The 12,304-nt window shown below is 40.0% G+C and overlaps 1 protein-coding gene across 1 annotated transcript in view; it reads left to right on the plus strand.

Moving 5' to 3' along the window:
* Window positions 1-12,304, plus strand: part of megf10 (multiple EGF-like-domains 10) — a 68,801-nt gene that overhangs the window by 3,248 nt on the left and 53,249 nt on the right. The window lies entirely within an intron of this gene.

A 12,304-nucleotide genomic window follows, 5' to 3' on the forward strand; every position in this document is an offset into this window, starting at 1 on the left:
GGAGCTTCTACAATGTTGTATGGTAGTAATAGTTGAAGTTGAAGCCCTTATATGCTGGTTTGAAGTTACACCTGATTTGAAGAACTGAAAGAAGTTGATGTGGCATTTAAAACAAGCTCTTCAGGAAGTTGAAATGGCAATTTGAAGTTAAAAAAACAACTGAAGTTTCAGGTGTAGTGTAAGCACATTCAAGTGCTGAAAGGAGTTAGGTGAATTCACTCTAATGTAATATTACATCCTCAAGAACAAATGAATACCTTCCAGCAGGTGATGCAGTTCAGCTGTGTAACCTGCTTATGGACAGTAGTAATTTCATCTTTGCTTGATCAGTGCTTGTTGAAGTAGATTTCCTCTGATGCATGTGCTGGTGTAGGAATAGTTGGCTGCTTAAGAGCCTCAAATGAAAGAGTTCTTGACAGGGAAATGCAATTTAGTTGTCCATTTATTTCCTCCATTCAACTCATAGTTTTCTGCAGTATAATCAAAGAAACAAATGCATAATACAACAAATCAACCTATCCATAATTAAGGTAGAAATGTAATCAAATGTATGGTCACAAACATAATTCAAACTGTCAAGAAGGAAACTCACTTTGATGTTTACATGTACACTAATATTCCGCTATTATTCTGAATATGACAATATTCTGAATGTGGTCATGTAAATAGCATATTCTGCTTGGATATTCCAGATTAGGCCTTATTCCGAATGTAGCATTTTCCGATTAAGACATGTGGGATATGCTGGTATTATTCAGGTTTTAGGAGCATTCTTTGGACGTATACAGTGCATATAATATGGAATATGCATCTTAAATGGGGTTTTTATTGCAGTTTGTGACACACAGCCTCTTACAGTCAGCTTTGTGCGTTGTAAACAAACCAACTGGCCAGCAGTTTACAAGGCTGGGCTAGAGATGCAGGTCAGGCTGGTTGTGTTACGCACCCTGTGCAGGCAAAATGACATATGCTGGAGCAGGAAGGCAGAAAGGGGAGAGGAATGAGAGGAGAGCAGAGAGCTGTTCAGGATGACCTGGAGAAACAGAGTGCCCCATCTCCACAACAAGGACAGAGGAGATTGGTTATTATCCTGACATGCAGCCGTGGACTGACGGTGACAACTTGGTGTGATGCACCAAAAACACTCAGCAGTGTATTAAACATCATGGGACAATGTAGGTACTGGATGTGCCTGTAACTATAAATTTATAATATCAGTCATCAATATCACTTACAGATGGGTGACAAATTAAGGGAAAAACCGGTACAGGTCTGAATGCTTGCCCCCTACAGTGAGGGGATCTGGTGGCTCTGTTATGGAGCATTTTGCTGGCATTGTTTGGGTCCACTTGTCCCCTTAGAGGGAAGGGTCACTGCAAATCAAAACAAATTTGTTCTGAGTGATCACCTTTATCCCATGATGAAACATTTCTATCCTGATGGGAGTGGCCTCTTCCAGGATAAAAATGCCACCATCCATAGGGCATGAGGGGTCACTGAATGGTTTGATGAGTATGAAAATGATGTGAATCATATGCTCTGGCCTTTGCAGTCACCAGATCTCAACCCAACTGAACACCTATGGGAAATTTTAGACAGCGACATGTTAGACAGCACTCTCCACCACCACCATCAAAGCACCAAATTAGGGAGTATCTGGTATATCTTGGAAGAATGGTGTTCATCCCTCCAGTAGAGTTCAGAGACTTGTAGAAACAATGCCAAGGCACATTGAAGCTGTTCTGGCAGCATGTCATGGCCCAACACCTTACTAAGACACTTTATGTTGGTTTTTCCTTTAATTTGTCACCGTCTGTATAAATATCAGGCAGCAGCTCACTAATGTTTATCACATTGCTGGTTTCTTAAGAGCTTGTGATTCTCAGGATTGAAGTGGCACTCATCAAAATCTTTAACAAGTAATTCGGTGACTGGATGGTAAGGATCCAATACAATGGGTGGGACAGAGTCTCCATGAGCTGCCGGGAGGTTTCTGAGTCTTACATCCACTCTTATGAGTCCAGTTATTTTCTAAAATTCAGGGGTGAGAGATTTGAGTCTACTGTTGGGAGGAACAGACTGCTTGTAAAGCCATGAGGTCAGTGGGGAAACATTGTATCAAGAGACTGACCTCAGCATCACTGTAAGTGGGTATTGATTAGGTACCATTTAAGTTGGCCATTTTAAGGGTTTTGTTTGTTACCTCTACAAGATCCTTCCATGAAATGTGCTGAGCTGGGTCAGGTCAGTGTGATGTTTGACAGTCAGACCACAGTAAGTGAGGTTTCGGAACTCAGTAAGGTCTTGCTGGGCTGAGAAATTGGGTCTTACAGGGAAATGTTGGAGAAAATGTGGACCATTGCTCCACTTCAACCAGAGTTTTGACTCGTTATATCATCAGCAGGATTGCTGTCTGAATCTGAGTCTCTGACATGTTTCTGAACTGCAAAGATGGCACAGCAGGGGCTGAAAGTTGTACCAAATGGTAATACCTGCTATTAATTTACATCTGGTGTAACGTCTCTGTTCATGTTCCACCTGAGTAGAGGTGTGTCCTCAGGTAGCAACTGGACCTGGTGAAACATTCTCTTTATGTCACCACTGACCGCTAATGGGTGTTGACGGAAACATAGCAGAAGATCAATAAAAGATGGGCTCAGAGTGGAACCTGGGAGTAGCTGGTCATTTAGAGATATACCCTGGTATTTAAACAAACAGTTAAACACCAGATGGGCCTTGTTATTGTTATGGACTAAATGATGGGGTTAGTACCAGGATTCGACAGAACTGTTGACAGTCTCTGGAATTGTGTACGTGCAGCCACTGGCCCTCCCTTTGGATCACATTGCACAGACAATGGGCAAGATGAGATGAACATTGTCTGAGCCGATCAGCACAACCAGTGGAACTTTACTGAAAGGTTGAAGGGGAAGACCTCTCAAGTGTACATACGAACACTGAAAGGATTGAATTTGGTATGTCTGGTCGATGAGGTTGATTTCCTTGGCTGTGAAAGCCTTGTGTATGGTGTATCTGGTATTGGGCCTTTAAATAGGAGAGATTTCAAAACGACTGTTCTCCCTTCAAGGTGTGTGAGGTCAGGACAAACTGTACGGAGGGCAAGTATGTCCCTTTTCCCTGAAAGTTTGAGTTGTTCAGATGCTGAAGGTAAATCATGGTTCAGAATGCACCATTATCCAGTATGGCATATGTTTGGGAGAGACAAGTTCCCATTCCACAGCAGTATTGGACTTACCTTTAGTAGCACCTGATGTGAGAAGCTGGCATGTGAGAAGTAGACTCTGCTGTGAGACAGTGCAGTGTCACCGGAAGATTTTCTTCCTGGCTACAGAATACAACTCTCCATATTCGGGGCAGGGTTTTGTTAGCTTACAGTCAGATGCTGAGTGTGAGGTACCGCCACATTTCCAACACCGGTTCTCCCCTTTTATCCACTCCTGTATTTTCTCTCTGGGTGGCTCTCTAAGATTTGAGCACTTCGTAAGATAATGTTCATAGCTGCGGCAAAAGAGGCAGTGAACATTAGACTTCTTATGTGTGCTTGTGGGAGAATTCACATGTTAGTCTGCTGCTCTTCTTGATAGCGTTGGGCAAGTTGATTTGAGAGTCTCTGCTGCTGAACCTTTGACTGTAGCCATCCAGCCAAGTCCTTCAAGTTATATGGGTTAAAAGTGGCTGAAGTAAGTATTCCCTGAAGCGGTAAGAACTTGATGAAGCTATCTCTCAAATATTTAGGCAATTTGCTGAGTAGTCAGTCAACGTGAGAGCAGCAGTTTAATTCATAGCCTGTCGGGCCCTCTAATGACATCAGCATGCTCACCAACAAGTGGACCCTCAAGAAAAAGCTCTGGAACCCTTGGGAGTCTCCAGTCTTTACATCAGGTGATGTAAGTATTGGATCTATCGCACTCTGAGCTAGTTGATGAGGCTGACCATACTGTAGATGAAGGGCTGCATTGTAGCTGTGTAGGGAGCTGGGGCGTGACGACAGGATTGAGCAATCTGAGTTTGAGGTGTCCCAAAAGAACATGATATTTGTATTTCTCCCTTAGTTGTGGGTAAGGGTTAAGAATGAATGCCATGTCTGTCTGCTTTGAACTGGCAGAATGACCAGTCTTCACCTGGGTACACCTGAGCACACGTGGAGTCAATCAGGAGGGTTATGTAAGAGGTAAATTGTGTCTAAGTCCTCTAGGGGCAGTGTTCCTTAACATCACAGAGGGAATTCACAACACTTGGATAACTGAAACAGACAAAGATCTTTGAGTGATTATCTCAATTAATATAATCATGAAATAGCAATGAAATCAAACTCTCATGAGATACCATTTGCATGGATGTACAGACCATGTAAATGAGGTTCTTAATGAAATGGTCATTTGCATCTTAACTGTTGGAGGTGAACTGTTGCCCTGACGCTGATGACATGTAGCGAGTGTAGTGTTGGTGTGCAAGGAAAGATGCTGTAGGAGGACACTCTATGGTGCAGTGTTTCCCCAGTGAAAATGAGTGAGGGAAAGTCAGCTTACACTGCAGGAGAAACACAGCTGACTGGAAGATGAAAGCCAAAACACAGCATGGCCAACAAAACTAGACAACACACACACACAACACACACACACACACACACACACACACACACACACACAGAGCTGTGTTTTCTCACAGGTTTCAGTCAGCCAATCAGAAGTGACAAATGTTTTTGAGTAAACAATTCAAAGATATTTAGATTGTTGCTTTCATCTTCCCAGTTCTGACTGTCATGACAGAATGTGTGCTCACCAATACATTAGGAGTGTTTCCCACATGTTGAGAATTTATTTGTGGGTGTCAGTCCTTGGGGGCTTAGAAGTTGCAAAAATCACTGTCTTGCAGGGAAATTGTTTTTCATTCAATATCACTATTCCAATGTTTCTTTTACACCCTCAGAATAATGATCATCGCAGCACATCATGGGCTCAGCTTGTCAGACTCAACACTACGCGTATATGGAGTTCACTATACTATAATCAATCTAAGCTGTACTTTGTCAGGCTTGCTCAACCTCCATTAGAGTCAGCTGTAAGCCTACTTCATCAGCCACAGCTGTTGTTTTGTCAGGCACGACCAATGAGCCTCGATGGGAAAGTAAGAGTGCTGCTCATGCCCACTTCTTTCTTGAAGAAACTCCAAATCTGTAGATTTCATACTGGAAGCTGTCAGATTCCAACAGATATCTCTGTTCCCATAGCAGTTCTATATTTCTAGAAATTGAGGATAAAAATAGGGACAATATGCAAATGGCATGCTGATTATTCACCACAACCTCAAAGTAAGAAAAAAAACTGTTAAACTAGTATGCTGAAATTAGATTTTTTTAGCAAATAATTCCCAGAATAAAAAGCGAAAAACAGAATAATCAGTTCCAGTTATTTGCCATGTTTACAGCATGAGTTATGCTCTTAGTTTTAATAAATAATGTTTAGGCCTTGCCTAGATGTTTTATTGGACATTAATATGTATTGCTTTTTAGTGAAACTTCAGGACCTATGGCTCAGTTGTACTTGAAGTTATGCAAAGTTCTTGCATAACATTAGCAAGGTGATGTTGTGCATGCAAACTAACTAACTAATTGGTGTACTGTACCACTTTGTATCAAGATGGGCACTGATGTAGGTCAATCAAACAGCAACTTTGAATTTTCAAGGATTTATTGCTTCATTTTTGTTTTCTGGGCTGTTTCTGGAGCTGTTACATATCAATGTAGCGCTTTCTTCATTCGAAACATTACCCATGAACATAATCCAGGCTGCGATTACCTCGTCAACGCAACATAATTGGGAAAGCAATTTAGTTGTATACAGATGTAATTTCTAGGAGACACTTTTTTTCATGTATATATATTTAGTTAATCCCCAACTGCTGTAATTATTTCCACACAAGCAATAGTTTAAAGTTTAGGGAACATAATTCAAATTCTGTTTATTTTTATACACTCAAAACACAAACACAATCACATGCACATGCGCATATGCCCAGCAGCTAGTGTCATTGAAAATATTTTCCTGTATGCATTGTTTATAAAAAAACCCACCTGATCACTATATCAGCCCTTTGAGGAGACAAACAACTCACTCAAATCAATTGTTAACAAAAAAAATTCTTACCAAATACTCAAGCATTTACTGACAGTGGAAAATTGTCTATAGAATGCCAAAGTAGAAAAATGATCACAAAAAACTGTACATCATTTTAGCTACATTTTAGATGCTTTTGAGAAAACAGGACCCACAAACTACATGTGTTGGCAAATAAATATTGCTCCATGGCCTGAGTGCAGCCTTTGTCTGGTTCTGGATGGACATCAGACAGCAGGTCTTGGTTCCTGGCAGGCCTTTGAGCGGACAGAAAGGCGTGAATACTGTGCTGCCTGGAACAGTGTATCAAAGTTGTGCAGCCCAGTCTAATCCGCTCCATTAGGGGTTGTGTGTCTGGAGCCCTTTCACACACACAGCATGGCCCTTGTTTGTGCAGCAGTGCAGTTGTCTTGGGGTGGGGAGGGTTTCTGCGTTGGTGGCTGCAGCTGTGCCCTCTCTGAGCTCAGTGAAACCAGAGAGGACTGGCCCTGCTGGCCCATAAACAGCCTGCACAGACACACTGTCAGCAGCCATACAGCCACTGGATACATCTTACAGGCTTCCACCATCAACTAACATTTTCGAAAGAAGGCTAGCCAGAAGACACGGGGCTAACCTTATTGGCCTCTATAAGTTTAGCTCGCTCGCTAGCACAGAGAGATTCATCAAGCAGCTGGAGTGATAAAGTGGCCATATCGTGTGCTGTAGTTGCCAGCTGTTTCTGTACTATTAAGGAAGAACACCAGACACACTCACTGTAGACACTGACATATCCTAAAGATCCCCCAGAGGTTTAAGTGATACTTTTATCTTTGGATTAGATTTTAGAACCTTTTTTAGTGCACATGTCTTTCTCACATAATTTTTTACAGCATACACGGGGTTTGATTCTTTTCTCGTAAAAACTCACACCACTCAAGAGCATACCAGAATTTGTTTAACCCAATTATTGATATTTAAGATCCCTGTCAGTCATAAATAGATATAATGATAATGTTATAAATAACAAATGCTATATAATACTTATCATTTGTGTCTGATCCTAGTTTTCACAAAGGTGTTCAATTACTAAGTTAAAATTCTTCAAACATTTAAAAAAGGCAGAATCTATGAATATGCAAAAATTCTTCATTTCAAATGTTGAACTGCTTTACAGTGATGTCTCTTATCACTGTAAAGTCCATTCTCAGTGTACGTGCACTGGAGGCTTTCCAACATTGACATCACACTTGTGTAAGTTGAATACATGTTGGGCTTCAAAACTAGCTATGTTATGAAATCCTTACGGTGCATCTGCATGTTTAAGTCCCCCTCCACTCAAACATCTGTTTTTCTTTTTGTTACTTCACTGTGATGTTTCTACGAGCATGATTTGTGACATCACAACTAGTGTAGAGCCAATCATGGTCCAGTATACAACTAGTTGATTCAAGTTTTTTGTGGAAAAGCCATATCAGACACAAATTATATAAAAAATACTCTGCCTTAATGCCTTAAAACTTGTGTTGAGGGGATCTTTAAACTGAGCACAGAGAAACGTTCCTCCTTTAGCAAATGAATGTAAAAACAAACTCTGCACACCCGCTTCAGCAGCCTGAGTTAGCCAAATCAAGTCGTTATCTTTATCCTAGTAGGTTCAATGCTGGTCTTTTGTCCCAGTCTGGTGTTCAAACAGTGCTGTCCTCCATGGTTGGGGTTAGTGTTTAATTTAAGTTAATGTTAGGTTATGGTTAGGCGTGTAGAGATAACTGGTTGGGGTTAGGCTAAGTTTGGGTTGAGGTTAAAAAGCAATCTAAAAACCTGTTTTAGCTTGACCGCACCCCCTTCACAAATACAAAAAATGTATTTAAACCCAGTCTACTACTAGTTGTCTCTTGGTTTCATGATCTTAATCTCTGTGTGTTTTCACTTTACAACTCCATACTCTAGAACGCCGTTAATTTTTCATTGATTTTTTTTTTATAGTCTACAGGACAGCTTGATTTTCTCTGGAAGGAAAATAATTACAGTTGCTCAGTTGCTATGACTACACTGGGACCAGAGTCAATTCATAGTGTAATAAAGTGACTACATATAATTTACAAATTCAAAAAAGTGGATTTAGTGTTAAATTACTCTTTAAGAATTGCAGAGACCAACATGTTAGGGTGAGGACCAAGGCTGGGTTCAGGTTAAGATTAGGGAGAAACAGAATGATGAGGAAACAGACTTTGATGCAACACTGGCAACAAACTTACATGCAACTTCAAGAGGTACTCTTCCACAGCTTTAAGGGGGCATGTTGGTGTCTGTGTTTGATTGACAGCAACTGAGGGGGCATGTTGGTGTCTGTGTTTGATTGACAGCAGCTGGAGGGGCGTGTCTGTGTTTGATTGATAGCAACTGGGGGGGTATGTCGGTGTGTAGCTAGCAGGCTACCCATACAGAACAGAGACAAAGTAAACAAACTGCTGTAGCCACAAGTCATGGACAGACAGTGTGTTGTTTACAGGGATTTTAAATAGCAATGACCAAACCAGCAACTAACAGGCCCATCATGTTGCATTGCCATGTTTCTACAGTAGCCCAGAACAAACAAACCAAACACTGGCTCTAGAGAGGGCCTTTCGTGTTTTTTGCAAGTTTTGTTGCCACCGCAGGTTCTTCTACTTGCTTGGAAGAGGGGGGGGGAGGGGAGGGCTTTTCAGTTTGTTGCATAAACAATTATAAATACTATAAGTGTGGTATATATTGTGTACTGTATTTTTGTAATACATTCCACATCAGTGTATACCATTTCAAAATGCCTTATACGATAGACCTTTATCCCAGCTGCCATTTTGACTTGCCGTAGCAGGATGAGCACAGGTGGAACTAATAACATTAATGATGGCTCTGTTCCAAGACTGTCACTTTCTCTATACAGGCCACTGTGGCCACAAGTGTTTCTCACAGGATAAAGAAGTGCTAAAATGTAGTGTAACAGCATCACAGGTGGAGGGAGTGATCAGTGAACTGACTCAGTAATGTCAGTTACATAGCAGCATCTATCTGACATTAGCCACCACAAGTTACTGGTCATACCACACCAAGTAATGCTGCAGCTGCAAAATCTTTGAGTGTGTTGACTTGAACAAGGGGGATTTTTATTGCTTATGAATTCAACTTTTTACCTGCAAGAGGAAGAATGAGTTCTTTCAAAAACAGTGAGCCAGCATGTACAATAGCAGGGCTCTGGATCTTGTTCACTTAAATAAGATACAGCTGTTATTAATAACACCTCTTCTTTTCCTGCTACAATAAAATGGCTGCTTGTTTAGGAGCCTGTTGAACTTAAATCACATATACTTTATATTTACATTTACATTTCTGTTTTGTCATTTGGCAGATGCCTCTATCCAAAATGACTTACAAGAGAGGCAAGACAATGAAGCGTTATTGGACAGTGACTCTGAAAGCGCCATGTTACAAACTCTCAAGTAGCTTACCAAGTACAAGTGCAATGAGAAAAGAGCCCTAGACAGAAGTTTTTTTTTCGAAAACATATTACTGTTGACATTTTGCAAAGCATGTAATAGTGTTTTTGATTTGATTGAAGATATTTTATGTCTTCCAGGTTTCCGTTAGTTTCAGGATGAAAATCAATTTGCAGAGACTTTAAACTTTTTTGAGTTAATCCATCACAGTGAAAATAATTTCTGCAGTTTTTTGTTGTATGGTAATGCACTGCTGATTTGTCTGATCAATCTTACAACATATTACCATGTTACAAACATAACTTTGACACTGCTACAGTGAAATTAATTTGAACCAGTGGCTGCCTGGAGTGAAGGAAGTGTCACTACTGAAAACAAAGCTGTTTCATTTGCTAATGCCAAACTGATCACAAATACCTTTTTAAAAACCTGATGATAAAATTCCTTGAGAGCACACTGATGTGCAGCTAATCATCACTGAAGTTCTTTTTCTGTTTTTGTTTAGTTGACTGTTTTTCTGCCTGGGTTTATTTGATGTTCCTCTCTCCAAGATGAAGTCCACACAGGTGATGTGACAGGACTACTGATGGTCAGGATACTTTGTTAGGCTGTTCACTGGGCAGACAGAGAAATATGCTTACTGAATGGCTGAGAGAAACACACACAAAAGACACTCACACAAAAGGATTGGGTTTTCTGTGCCTTCCTGCTCTCTGTATACACTTCAGCTCTGACATTTCAGTCAATCACAGGTAGTCACAATTACTGTAACTCCATCAGTGATTACAGGTTCATGAGGATGGTGAGATGATAAGAAATCTGACTTGCCTTAAACCATAGTGGTTTAAGGCAAGTCAGACTTGGGTTGGCCTGGGCACTTTTGCTTTTAGAAGGGCCAGTTAAAGGAATGGTTCAATATTTTTTGAAGAAGTTCCTTTCCATGAATGCCATGTTTTAATTATCCAGCTTTTGAGAGTAGTCTGTCCTATGTCCAATTTTATAGTTGGGGAAATACATACACAGCGGGACTGCAGTTGTTTGTTGGGGTATATCAGAGGAATGAATCACCCCTATATATTGGTTATAAATGAGATATCTCTGGGTTGTTAGTGAAACCCATAGACACACCAGCACACTTTATATGCTGCCTAGAAATAGACAATGATTAATTATCTTAAAATAGCAATTCTTAGCTTAAAATACTTAAGTCCTATGGGATGTAAAGACAAGCTTTGTTTAAACTCACAGAACTTTTCAGAAATTTGACTTTCTTAAGATACCTGATCAGTGAGGCTGAATTTTGGGAAATGTATATGAAATGATGCTCAGGCATTTGATGAAATGGTGCCACCAATGAAACACCTATTTTATTTTTCCATTAGATATTTTCATTATATTTGTGTGAATTCAGTGTTGGTGTTATGATTTTGATTTCTTTCTGCTTCTGATTCCACTTTGGTTCATGGACAGAAACTGTCTTTGCCTTGCAGGTCTTCCTTATCATTATAAGAAGCTTTGAAATACCTAAATAACACCAGAGCATTGTGGAACCACCAATCTGTTTCTGGAGTTCTGTCATTGTGGTAAACAAAATACCACCACTGCATAAAAGAAACCAGAGTATCTTCCATGTTTGTGGTTCCTCACCAGTCAGTAAAGATAGAACTGTGTTGAATATTGTTGATTATATGACCCAGAATTGTTTAAATCAAACATTTATGTAGCTAGACTAAAGGCACCATTTTGGAAATTCAAGGTTCCCATTGAAGGTCTCTGTGTGTGACTAATGTGTTTAGTGGTGAAAGAATGCAGCAAATTGCAAAGCTGAAGGTCCTCATGCTAACCAGTTTGTGCAAACAAAATCAAAGAAAAGACTTCAATGAGGAAACATAAAAGTACCAAATATAGAAAAGATGCCTCCATGGGGGAATGTTGGGTCTTTCTAAAATAAAAAGTACGGTCTGCTCTATGTGAAAAGTGCCCTGAGATAACTTCTGTTGTGATTTGGCACTATATAAATAAAATTGAACTGAATCGAATTGAAAAGATGACACTTTAGCCTGTAAGTCATATTCAGACTGCAGATAAGCTAAATTCGACATACACAGTATGAATGGTACATAATATTCAACAAATATCCTCACACACACATACACACTAGACTGGACTCCACTCACATGACTTGGTCAGAATCTGATGACTTCAGGCTTGACTTGACAGAATCAAAAAGACTTGCAACTCAATTTTGACTTTAATACTGAATAATGAATTGTGATATCACTTGCACTTCAACCTTTGGTGCTGTAATAACTTGATAACATGTCCAAGCCCCAAGATTCATGTTTACCATGTTCCCCATCTTAAATAAGCATGTTAGCATGCTAACATTTGTACTTTTCTAAACACAAAGTACAGTGACCCTGCTGAAATATCATTAGCTTTGCAGGTATTTGCTCAGAAACCAACTTGGAAACATTTAGAAATTTGACCTAATGATGGTGCTAAAAAAGTTAAGGGATCACTGAAGTCATTACAGCTCATCTTGAGGGGAATTTGAATGCTTATACTAAATTTCATGGCAATCCATCCTGCTGTTGTTGAGATACTAGTAGCCTATACATGAAACCTTATGGTGGCATTAGAGGAAAAGCTAGAGGATCACCAAAGTCAGAAGGAATTATCCTACAATCTAAAATGTAGTTGTTGAGATCT

This window comes from Thunnus maccoyii, chromosome 19, assembly GCF_910596095.1.
Source record: "Thunnus maccoyii chromosome 19, fThuMac1.1, whole genome shotgun sequence".
Taxonomy (NCBI): Eukaryota; Metazoa; Chordata; class Actinopteri; order Scombriformes; family Scombridae; genus Thunnus; species Thunnus maccoyii.